Source organism: Pinus tabuliformis, chromosome 7, assembly GCF_031772625.1.
Source record: "Pinus tabuliformis cultivar Carrire ecotype Pingquan chromosome 7, CPIR1, whole genome shotgun sequence".
In the NCBI taxonomy this organism is placed as follows: domain Eukaryota; kingdom Viridiplantae; phylum Streptophyta; class Pinopsida; order Pinales; family Pinaceae; genus Pinus; species Pinus tabuliformis.
This window is the reverse complement of record NC_142293.1, coordinates 442996025-443006748: the sequence shown is the minus strand read 5'-3', so window position 1 is coordinate 443006748 and position 10724 is coordinate 442996025. Positions and strand designations below refer to the sequence as shown.

At 40.7% G+C, this 10724-nt stretch overlaps 2 pseudogenes; both read left to right on the top strand.

Annotated features, from left to right (window-relative positions):
- Positions 1-860: 860 nt before the first annotated feature.
- Positions 861-1953, top strand: LOC149247875 (lysine histidine transporter 1 pseudogene; annotated as a pseudogene).
- A 5417-nt stretch (positions 1954-7370) lies between these two features.
- LOC149247874 (uncharacterized) lies at positions 7371-7933 on the top strand (annotated as a pseudogene).
- Positions 7934-10724: the final 2791 nt, after the last annotated feature.

The window sequence follows — 10724 nt, the reverse complement described above, 5'->3', positions numbered from 1 at the left end:
GAGTGTTGGCAAGCTAAGGATGTCTTTCACGTAATTTGCTCTGATTTATAGTCGTGTTTTTCATTGTTTTAAACATCGTTAGTACCCCAAAGAGATCATTGGAAAGCCGAGTCAAGCGGTGGAAAAGTGAATTTCATAGTTGAATGCTGAAGCTGTGAAGCTGGAAGGAGTCGCGGTGCATAGGGTGAATGGCGCGGCGCACATGGGCTGCACGGCGCACTAGGTACGACCATCCAGTGTAAAATTACACGGGCGCGGCGCATCCAGGAAGCGCGATGCATTGGGCCTCCCGCGCGGCGCATACAATCAGAGAGCCCGAAGTTGCTAAAACTTACCTCAAAACGCCCGAAATCGCATGGATCAACTCAGATTTGATGTATAGGGAAGCCACAGTCCCTGTGGCATAAGCTTGGTCCATCTAAATGGCTCGAAAGCATAAATGGATAGTGCAGCAAAGCCTGTCAGCAAAACTGCGGTGGATTAGATTGCTATAAAGCCCGGGTCTATGCTGTGCAGAATAACATTCTTGGAAGCTCCCTTTGATAGCTTCCAGCTGCCGTAGGTCAGAGCTTTAAAATTGCTCGCAGTTTGGATAAAGAGTTAATTGAGTTAGGATTGAGTAGAGCTCAAAGCAGAAATCTGCTACTGTATAAGTTTTGGTAGAAATTTGAAATCCCCTTGCAGACGAAGATCCCTTTTAAGATTGGCCATGATGTCCGAGAATGCAGTGGATGATGGTTCTTTTGCCGAACATGATCATGCAAATGGCACCAAAGGGAGTATCTAACGATGACTGGCTGCCAATTACAGCATCTCATCATGCCAAGTGGTGGTACTCAACATTCCACAATGTCTCTGCGATGGTGGGCGCTGGAGTACTCGGTTTTCCCTTTGCGATGGTAAGCTTAGGATGGGGTCCAGGTGTTGTAGTGCTTGTCCTATCATGGGTAATTACCCTATATACACTTTGGCAGATGGTTGATATGCATGAGATGATTCCAGGAAAACGTTTTGATCGGTATCATGAGTTGGGGCAACAGGCTTTCGGTGAAAAACTTGGTTTATGGATTGTTGTCCCACAACAATGGATAGTTGAAATTGGTGTTGATATGGTCTACATGGTTACTGGGGGGAAATCACTGAAGCGATTTCATGATCTTGTTTGTCTATGTTGTACAAGTATAAAATAGTCTCACTGTTGTAAAAGTATAAAACAGTTTGTCTTCATTGCTATTTTTGGTTCAGTCCATTTTTTGCTATCACAGCTGCCTAATTTCAATTCAGTGGTTGGAATTTTGTTGACCGCCAGCGGTCATGTTTCTAAGCTACTCTACAATTGCTTGGGCATCCTCTGCTCATGAAAGACCATTACCAAATGTGGACTATGGTATTCCAAACAAATCAACTAAGGATGTTGTCTTTAATGTGTTCAATGCCTTGGGAGGCGTTGCCTTTGTTTATGCAGGACATAATGTCGTCTTAGCTACTATTCCTTCAAAGCCAGGGGAGCCATCCAAGATCCCTATGTATTGAGGAGTTACCGTTGCATATATCGCAGTTGCTCTCTGTTATTCTCCAACCGCATTATTAGGCTATTGGGCCTTTGGAAATTCTGTTGCCGACGATATTCTCGATACAGTTGGAAAGCCCACATGGCTTATTGCAACGATCAATATGATGGTTGTAGTCCATGTGATTGGAAGCTATCAAATTCATGCAGTGCCAGTATTTGATATGATGGAAACAATGCTGGTCAAGAAACTTCATTTTACTCCAGGGATTCCACTTCGTTTGGTTGCTCGCTCAAGCTATGTCGCCCTAGCTTGCTTCGTTGGCTTATCATTTCCTTCCTTTGGGAGTCTGTTTGGGTTCTTTGGAAGATTTTCTCTAGCCCCAAAAACTTACTTTCTTCCCAGCATCAGTAGCAACCATCAAATATACAGAGGAGGGTAAGTGCACTGCAACTATAGCACTATCATTGGCACTGTCCATTATTTCTTTTGCGACAGTCTTGATTTTATTTGCAACAATTCTTGGCAAATCTGATGATCAGAAATATCTCGTAAAAGACGATGGCACCGAAAAATCTCCATGGAATCAGTTTTTAGACCTCATATTTGTGTTGTGTATGTTTAAAGGGAGAAGTAATGGTATTAACAGTAATGTTGGAACGAGTTCAAATCATAGTACTAGCACAAACACCAATATGGTGATGGTGACACACCCACCGATGGTGACACAACAAGGATTCCCATATGGATATGGATATCAGTATGGTTATCCAGAACAATTCTACGCAGGATACCCTCATGAAGGTTCCTTTTCATACGTTCTGCCACCACCACAAGCTCCATCCATAAACGTGGTTGTGAATTTAAATCAAGATGGCAAGAACCAGGGCCATACTAATAATCATCATGGCCACCCTGGTGCTTATCAATCTCAACAAGCAGCACCACAGCCGCAACGTCAACAGCAACGATTGCAACAACCGCAACCAGGGAGACTTGAATTAATGCAAAGGAAAAGTTCCCAAAGTGAAAGTTGTGGGAGTGGGGATTTAGTTTTCTGGGATGACTACAACCTTCCAGAATTTGTCACTCGATATGCCAATGCAAAGTTTTTTGTTATCAAATCTTACAGTAAGGAGCACGTTGTTAGCAGTATTAGACATGGAGTGGGGACAAGCACTTACAATGGAAACCAAAATTTAAATGCCGCATACACTGAGGATGCCTCTCTCGAGAAAAAGGTCCAATGAGTTACTATATCCAGTGCTTCTAGTTCCAATTGTCCCATATTCTTACTATTTTCGGTGAACAGAAGCGGTAATTTTTGTGGGGTGGCCGAAATGGTTGGGCCTGTAGATTTAGGAGCGACATCAGAATTATGGGAGTGGAGAGACAAATTTCCTGTGAAATGGCACATAATAAAAGATGTTCCATTCAGAGAATTCCTCCATATTACCCTAGAAAGCAATGAGGGCCGATCAATTATTTATAGTCGAGATGCTCAGCGGGTCGAAAAGGAGAAGGGCGAAGAAATTCTAGATATATTTAAGAATTACGTTTCGACAACCTCATTGCTGGACAAAATTGCATTGCGAAGACAAAGACGAGTGGATGTACTGATAAGAAGGCCACCATCAACACCAAAAAAATGTTGAGGAACAATATCAGGGTGTACATGAGAAACAACAAAAACAAAATGAAGAAGAGGGAGGCATGATGACTAGCTGCAGCACCTGCAGTAATGAAAACAACATTCAAGAAGAAGAGGGTGACAACAATAAGCAAGAAGACGAAGAAACGGATCACAAGAACCCAAGAGGAGCTGAAAATGCTGGGAGAGTCATTTTCCGGAATCGAAAGCAATTTTGGAACTTTGGTCGCATTAAACGAAGCGGAAGCCTTTCTTTGAAAGCAGTAGAGAAATTAAAAGCAGAGTTCGCGCTACTGGGATTAGTCTCTTTAATGATGGACTGCCACTGAAACTCAATTTTTAATATTCCTTCTGTTTCAGATTTGTTCTAAGCCTGATCCATTTTTGCATGGAAGTTGTGATTGCACAACTGTTTTGGAACTTTGGTTGCATAGAACCAAATGAAAGATTCTCTTTGAATAATTGGAGACAATGAAAGCGGAGCAGGGGCAACTTTCTTTAATTCGCTGGACACATATTTTACAGTAAGGGAGGACGAGGAACAACAGGTCTCCCCCTCTAAAAAACCTTTTTTGAAAGCGATGAAACTCCACGTCCAGTACAGAACCCAGAAGTATAAGTAAATAATAGTAAGGAAATAAGTCTCAAATATCCGGCGCACGAAAAATGTAGCCACAGACCTCTTGATGCTCCAACTAAAGCCATATTAATCCAAACTGCAGAGTGTTGTTATAATTGGCCAACAACGAAAATTCATTCACCATTGTGATGCCCGCATCAAATTGCTAAGATGACTGAAGTGTAATGCATCCATATGATGGAGAGAGAATTCAAATCGTTGGAAGCCCGTGAAGCAAAAAGACTGCAACCCAAGCAGATGTCACCGGTGCACCTGAAATTTCAGGGGATAAAATGCCAAAGAAAATAGAGTCAAAAGATAGGAGCAAGAATAAGAATAGGTTAGCAGTGAAAGATCGACCCAGATTCAAAAGGTAAATGTAAAGTGGCAGGTGAAGACCGAAAGCCTCGATTTAAAACAAAATATTTATCACAGCAGAGAGAATGGAAATAAGCATACAGCGGTTATGGAATGCTCTCAGGACACGTTGGGAGATATGCTTGTGAAACTAGACATCTGGATGCTGATTATAAAAAATTGGTTTTTATTAAATGGCAAATGGAAGGTTCCACATTCTCATAGGTTATCAACAAACAAATGAAACGTTGTTCCTTTACAGGCGGTTGGCCTTTCACCTTCTGTTAATAATGTTTAAACGATCCCCACTTTGGGTCGATCGACTTTCCCATATTGAAATTTATTTATTGTATGGAAACTCTTTTAAAAAAAGGGGGGGTTTGGTTCTGAGTTCTGAGGAAAAGTGTGGGAAGAAAGAACTCGGCACTATCGCTGTACAGTTTTGACAGAGAAATAATTAAATGGTGCAACTCTGATTTATAAGATTCTTGCAGTATGAGTTTTGGCATGCGTTTTTTCTCTCCGTTTCATATGTATCCTGTGATGTTTTGCAGTTCATTCATGATCATTTCCAGCTGAATAATTTTAAGTGAGAAAGGTAGAATTCAGTCATTGCTCTGCCTTGAGGAAGTGTTCAACCTTTATGTGTTTTCTTCTGCCTGGAAAGGATTCATACATTAATGCCCTTTTCAGCTTTCTTTAACAGTCTTTTCACCCCATTTAAATTCAATTCGATTGCTAAAACCTCATGCTTATCTCGCCTTATGAAATATCCTGCGCCTTTGGTTAAATCTCTGCTCATGCTGTCCTTGTCCCATATAGCCCAGCAACTTAGTCATTAAATCAAATATCCCTCATTCAAATTCATTTACTAGCCTAAAATCAGTTCCCATTGTAAGTCATCTCGGACTCTATTGATCATTTTATCGAGATAGACCCGGAGAGAGCCCTCTCCTGTCCTCGTAGGGCTAGCTATGAGGCTGAGCTTGGTTTGATGTTGCCTTGAACCTGCCTTCCTTTAGCCTGAGGCAGATTCGAGCGCTAACATAGTGGCGACTCCACTGGGGACGAAAATGGTTTGCTTGAAGATTGTTTTTCCCTAGTAAATATCTCAAGTTCAAAGCTGATTGTTGATGTTGAACAACGATCAGACATAAGAAGACAGCTGAAATCATTCACCTGGCGACTCCATTCACTGAAGAATCCAACAATCAATCCTTCATGGTGACTCCACAGCAGAGGAATCAGTAGCGGCAAGATTTTCAAGATGGATCGGATTGCAAGAAGATACGCTCCCATGAGCCGAGATCACATCCCAGGTTTTACAAATAAAATGCCCAAGGTAGATTGGTCAAAGGATTTGCCTGTGTTCAGAAATGTGAAATGTAATGATGCTGCTCTTCATCTGGTGAAATTTCACATTCACGTGCATAAATTAAATATCGATTTTCCTAAAGAATGTTTGATGAAAATGTTTATGGCTACTCTGGAAGACGAAGCCCGATCTTGGTATGAAAGTTTGCCACCTGCTTCCATTTATTGTCTAAAGGATTTTCATTCAATATTCTTTGAGAAGTAGAAAGAATCTTATCCATCATTAAATTTAGTTCAGGATTGTTGCAAGCATGCTTATGGTTTTATTGAGAGCCTTGAAAAATACTATGAGGATAATAATTTTATGGACGAAGAAATCATGGAAGCGTTGTATGAAAATCCGTTTCAGAAGCCTACATAACTCTTATAGGAAACTTTGCAGTAGGATCAAAATCAACAGGCTGAAGAATTCCATATGGCTGAAAGTGATGAAAGAAAAAGTGTCGTTTCGGATCTGTCCATAGAAGAAGACAGAGTTTTGGATCCAAATGTTCTCATGTCATCAGAACACAGTATTCATAAAGAAGTAATCCAGTCTGCTCATAAACAACAAGACAATCTGGCTGTCATATCATATGAAGGTGACCTAAAATACATTCCGGCTACCGAAGAGCAGAACATTCAGGATTGTCTTTAAGAATCTTCCTCATATATTTTGAAGTTTTCTTTGAAGAGGAAATCCGCTCATCTGCTTGCTGAGAATTTTTTGAGGACCAGGAACATATTTTTTCTGAAGTACATTATGAAGGAAGATCAGAATCAAAAGAAAAAAAACACCTTGTTTCCTTAGCAGGAGGTAAATCTTCATGTTTTTCATGATCCAATGGAAAATCTATTACAGTCAGCAGTGAAGGTCATTATTGCAGTATTCAGTGATGAAGGAGATCATGGTCAATTATGTTTTTGGAGGCCCAGTTACCAGTATCTGTTGTTGACCGGAAGATCTGATCGAGAGAATCAATCAAGGAGGCATATACTTGATTGGTTACATTGGAAGACACATTACACATGATTGTACATATTGCATTAGTACATAGGTGGCTATCATCATGGTTTGAAACCCTTGAATCTTGATGGACTGCTGCCATTGAATAAGTTTTGTTAGTTCTTATTTTAGTTAAGTCAGTCATGAGTCATTTCCTTTTGCATAGAGCCAAGTTTTTCAGTCATTTCAGTTCGCATTGAGTCAAGTTTGAGTCAATTTCTTGGTCATTTCAGTTTCATAAATAAGTCAGAGTCCTGTGTTGTTTGTCGAAATAGACTCCATAGCTGAATGGGCGAAGGCATTGTCTAGCTCTCCCAGAGATCTGATGTTCTTGGCACCTCCGCGGAGCGACAGCTGCCATCCCAATTGGACCCAATGTTAGACTCAGTCTTGTCAGTCCTCTGTCAGAATCAGATTCACCAAGGTTCATTCCTCATCATTTGTAGCCATCAAATGCCATTTTGGTCAAAAAGAGTTATTTTCAGAGTCTAGGTCTAGTGGTTGGTCTTCAAACATGTCGAATAATGCTCGTAGGCCATGAGGATGGTTTTCAAAGAGGTTCCCAATTCAAAAGCTCATCATCAAAGACATTTGAGGACATTTCTTGTTCAAAACTCTGTTTTGAATAAGAAATTGTCGAATTCAGTTTTTGTAATAAGATGTATCTTTCCACCATGAAGTTCTTCACTTGTAGACTCTGGGCCTCCTTTGCTAAAAGTTCAATGCCAACATCCCTGCAAAAATGCCAAAATAAGGGGGTGCGCGCTCAGAGATTGAAGTGGGCATTTGAAATCAGTGAGTGGAGTGGACATTCAGATCCATGATTGAAATGGATATTTGAATCAAAGGAAAGATTAGAAAAAAAAAATAAACATGTTCAGAATAGTTTTTCCAAACCAGAGCTTTCCAATGGATTCGTCATGTCTCACTCAGATAGATTCCTTCAATTGGATATTGGATATGAATACTTTTGTGGGTGAAGCATATGATCAAATAAAGGAGATGCACGTTTTTATTTTGAATGAGTTCTCTTTGCCACCGGAAAAGTTCTGGCTGTATATGTTCAGGCTCCAGGTTCTGAGTTGAAGTACTGTGGTGCAGTATATCGTGCTTGTCCTTCAGCTGTCCTTTCTCTATGCTGGCCAGGGCCAGGGGGTCAAATGCAGCTCACTTCTGATTCTGTTCCGCTTACAGTGAAGATTGGGGTATACATTGAAGACCTGAATGCTATTCCTGTTCTTAATGTCAGCCACCAGCAACACATAGAACAACTATCAATGAAGGTGGGGGGAAATCTATTCAATTTCATGCAGTCATTTTGTACCACGGATAATAATAAATTGGTAGTGCCTACTGATATACTAGATCGATGGTTCAAGAAATTACAGGAACAAGCAAAAAGAGGCCCAGAATATTTGAAGAGTTTCATGATTTAAGAGTGCTGGCAAGCTAAGGATGTCTTTCACGTAATTTGCTCTGATTTATAGTCGTGTTTTTCATTGTTTGAAACATCGTTAGTACCCCAAAGAGATCGTTGGAAAGCCGAGTCAAGCGGTGGAAAAGTGAATTTCATATTTGAATGTTGAAGTTGTGAAGCTGGAAGGAGTCGCGGCGCATAGGGTGAATGGCGCGGTGCACATGGGCTACGCAGCGCACTGGGCACGACCATCCAGTGTAAAATTACACGGGCGTGGCGCATTGGGCCTCCCACGCGGTGCATACAGTCAGAGAGCCCGAAGTTGCTAAAACTTACCTCAAAACGCCTGAAATCGCATGGATCAACTCAAATGTGATGTATAGGGAAGCCACAGTCCCTGTGGCATAAGCTTGGTCCATCTAAATGGCTCAAAAGCATGAATGGATAGCGCGGAAAACCCTGTTAGCAAAACTGCGATGGATTATATTGCTATAAAACTGGGTCTATGCTGCGCGGAATAAAATTCTTGGAAGCTCCCTTTGACAGCTTCCAGCTGCCGTAGGTCAGAGCTTTAAAATTGCTCTCAGTTTGGATAAAGCCCTAATTGAGTTAGGATTGAGTAGAGCTCAAAGCAGAAGTCTGCTGCTGTATAAGTTTTGGTAGAAATTTGAAATCCCCTTGCAGACGAAGATTTCTTTTAAGATCAGCCATGATGTCTGAGAACGCAGTGGATGACGGTTCTTTTGCCAAATAGGATCATGAAAATGGCACCAAAGGGAGTATCTAATGATGAATGGCTGCCAATTACAACATCTCGTCATGCCAAGTGGTGGTACTCAACATTCCGCAATGTCTCTACCATGGTGGGCGCTGGAGTACTTGGTTTGCCCTCTACGATGGCAAGCTTAGGATGGGGCCCGGGTGTTGTAGTGCTTGTCCTATCATGGGTAATTACCCTATATACACTTTGGCAGATGGTTGAGATGCATGAGATGATTCCAGGAAAACGTTTTGATCGGTATCATGAGTTAGGGCAACAGGCTTTCGGTGAAAAACTTGGTTTATGGATTGTTTTCCCACAACAATGGATAGTTGAAATTGGTGTTGATATAGGTTCTAGTATTGGGATTCAGATTTTTTCTGAAATTTGGGTTTCTTGCAGTGTTGCTTGGTTGACCATCCCAAGGGGACTTTCTCTCAATTGTTTCTACCCTATCACCAAGTATGTCCATTCCTTTAATGATAGCATCTAATTTCTGCTCAAATGTAGAAGGTTCTTCTTTGATGGGTATCCTCCTTTCAGCTCTAGCCCGAGCTCGCTTAGAAATCAGGTTGGCCTCAACACTGACAGCTATACTCTGCATGTCTTCTAGGCTTTGAGGAGCTCTTTCCATAAGCTGGTATGCCATGTCAGAGTCAAACACAAATTTAATCAAGGCCAAATCTGGTGGAGGCCTAAGATTATGAGGAATAGCGCTGTATACATTGTTAAATCTGGTGCAGTAATCTTGAACGGTTTCCTGTGGACCTCTCTTTAAGTTTTCATATTCTGATAAAATGTGTATAGGATCTTTTCTATTTTCCCATTTGTTCAAGAAATTATGATAAAGAGCTTCAGGATCATTGATAGTGTTTGCAGGGAGTGCTCTAAAATAGGCTCTAACATCTCCAGTAAAGATTTGGACAAAACTTTCATTCTTACATCATCATCATCAATCTCATAGTTCTCAAAATAATCCATCATTTTATTGGTGTGTTGTTGAGCTGTGTAAGTGCCAGTACCATCAAAATAGGTGATTTTGCTTTGATAATCTTGAGGCATAGCCCCTGGATTTGCAGGTAATTGCAGGGGAGCATATCGGTTTTCCATATTAACAGAGATAAATGTAACAACTGGAAGAGCAGGGATACTAGTTGAAATATGTGCTGTGGATGGTGGAGTGGAAAAGATGGTTTGAAGTGCTGATGGTGAACTAGGAGAAGCAACAGTAATGGAAAAAAGGACTGATGCTTTTGCAGCAACAAGCTCAGATTGGGTAAGGTTCTGCTGGCTTCTAAAGTGCTTAGGAATCAGATTAGGATTTTGAAGCATAGGTAGGGGATTTGGATCTGGATTTGATCTAGTGTAATAGATTTTCTTCTTTGGAGCCAGCTTCTGAATATATTTTTGGTTTTTCTTGAAATATTTGAAGGATACAACTTTTGACAGTGTCTTTCTAGGAAGTTTTAAATATGGGAGTTATGAATTTTCCTAAAGATCTATTGAAACATGGAACTGTATTTGAGACAACTGTTCAAAGCCTAAAACTAGATTGGAGATAGACTGAAGCAGCTTTTATTTACTCCTGAAATTGCATAGAGAAAGCAGTTTCAAAGGCTACCTGGCTAACTTCAGGCTCCATCTGTAGCTTTAAAAAATAAACAGCAATAACAAATAATTGTTCGATCCCCAGTGGAGTCGCCAATGATGTTATCACTCAGGTTGTTCCCAAAAGTTGTAAGAAAGGGAATACGGCCGAGGTAACCATAGACCAATCTTTTAGACACAGATTCTAGCCAATCTGCATCCAGAGAGGGCTCTCTCTTTATAATTTAGCTTTGTTTTGAGGTGTATTAGGCTAGTTATGAAGTGCAAGGGTTTTGTTTAAATTTTGGTTGGAATGATGGGGACTTAATAGAACAGTGAGGCAAAACTGAAACATTTCAGTCCATTGTGCATGATGGATTCAAAGAAGGATGGCTTCCTGGGTTAAGTTTCTTATAAGAGGATTTATCACAAGGCAAGGTACTCAAATATGGAACAATTTATA